The sequence below is a fragment of the Galeopterus variegatus genome, unplaced genomic scaffold, assembly GCF_000696425.1.
Source record: "Galeopterus variegatus unplaced genomic scaffold, G_variegatus-3.0.2 Scaffold1475, whole genome shotgun sequence".
NCBI classification, from domain to species: domain Eukaryota; kingdom Metazoa; phylum Chordata; class Mammalia; order Dermoptera; family Cynocephalidae; genus Galeopterus; species Galeopterus variegatus.
This window is the reverse complement of record NW_007727586.1, coordinates 324,468-325,867: the sequence shown is the minus strand read 5'-3', so window position 1 is coordinate 325,867 and position 1,400 is coordinate 324,468.

The window sequence follows — 1,400 nt, the reverse complement described above, 5'->3', positions numbered from 1 at the left end:
GGGGGCCAGCCCGGTGGCGCACTGGAGAGTGTACCGCTTGGGAGTGCGGCGGCGCTCCCACCGAGGGTTCGGATCCTATGTGGAGACCGGTTCCCACTCACTGGCTGAGCGCAGTGCGGGAGCGACACCGAGGGTTGCAATCCCGTTACCGGTCAGTAAAAAAGACAAAAAGGAAAAAAAAAAACCCATCAAGGGAAGGTTAAGTCTATCCTATGTCTCACTTCTGATGCTTCATTCATCTTCATATCTCTCTGACCACAGCTGGAAAAGGTTCTAGCTGTAAGGATTCATGGGATTAAATCAGGCTGTGGTTTGAATTGTGTCCCCCAAAGTCAATGTACTAGAGACTTAATCCCTGCTGTGACGGTGTTAAGAAGGTGGGGCATCCTATAGTGATAACAGAAAAGTGAGACCTCGAAGAGGTGTTCCCTGTACTTTGGATTTCCCAGCCTCCAAAACTATATGCAATAAATATGGTTTTTTTATAAATTACCAATTTTCAGGTATTTCTGTTATAAGCAATAGAGATGAACTAATACAGAAAATTAGAACCAGAGACGTAGGGTGTTGCTTATAACACACATTTGAAAATGTAGAAATAGCTTTGGAATTGGGTGTTGGGCAAAGGTTGGAGGAGTTTAGAGGACAGAAGAAGACAAGAAAATGGGAGCAAGTTTGGAATTTCCTAGAGATAATTTAGATGGTGGTGACCAGAGTGCTAATAGAAATATGGACAGTAAAGGCCATTCTGAGAATATCTCAGATGTAGATGAGAAGGGGCTTATTGGAAACTGGGGCAAATATCACCTTTGCTATGAACTGGCAAGGAACTTGTCTGCATTCTGTTCATGCCCAAAGTTTTATTGAATGTGGAACTTGGAGGTGCTGAACCAGGGCACTTGGCAGAAGAAATCTCTAAGCAGCAAAGTGTTCAGGAAGCTCCATGGCTACTTGTTAAGCCTCTGCTGAGTTATGGTGGCAAAGGCATGAGGTAAAGCCAAAATTTATAATTAGCAAGGAAGCAGAGAGTGGAAAATTGAAAAACTCTCAGCCTGACTGTATAAAGAGTGAAAAGGTACCTTCAAGAGGGGAAGCAAAGAGTGTAGCTCAGTGACCATTTGCTAAGGAAATTAGTACAGAAGATGAGGAGATTAGTAGAGAAGAAAGAGCTTATCAGGAGAATGGGAAAGAGATCTTGAAGGCATTTCGGAGCTCTTCAAGGCTGCCCCTTCCATCACAGGCCCAGAGGCTTAGGGAGACAGAATAATTTCAGGAAACAGGCTGTAGGCACTGCCCAGGTCCACCTGAGGAAGCTGCTTCCAGCACCAGCACCCCAGTTGCTTTGGCTACTCCAGCCATAGCTACATTGGCTCCAGGTGTGGTTGGACCCAGATTTGGAA